The sequence below is a fragment of the Tarenaya hassleriana genome, unplaced genomic scaffold (assembly GCF_000463585.1).
Source record: "Tarenaya hassleriana unplaced genomic scaffold, ASM46358v1 Cleome583, whole genome shotgun sequence".
NCBI lineage: Eukaryota > Viridiplantae > Streptophyta > Magnoliopsida > Brassicales > Cleomaceae > Tarenaya > Tarenaya hassleriana.
Window position 1 is genome coordinate 32,391 of NW_010968357.1, and position 492 is coordinate 32,882.

Sequence of the window (492 nt, forward strand, 5' to 3'; positions counted from 1 at the left end):
GAGTGCGTCGAAACATATTTAGAGTGCGTCCAAACAGACTTAGAGTGCATCCAAAGATGTTTAGAGTTCGTCGAAATATATTTAGAGTGCGTCGAAACATGTTTCGAGTTCGTCTAAACATGTTTTGAATGCACCAATCAAGAATCTACCATATATAGTATTAGACATATATGCATTATTCTCTTTTCCATATGTATAGCTATTTATAATTATTATTTAAAGACACCTATGTTTTGAATATACACAAGATTATTACATCAAAATAACATGAATTTCTTTTCTTCTCTTTTATGTTCTTCAGCCTAAATTCATGACCAAGAGTCATTCTCTCTTTGTTCATCTTTTCTCTTTTTCATAAAAATCTTCATGGTATCAGAGCATAAGGTCTAGAGGACTTTGTGTTTTTTTTTTGTTCCGCTGCGAAATCGAAACATATTCCCTCTCGGTTTTGAGTATACCGAATAGGAGCCTGTTCGATTCATTTTTCAGAAT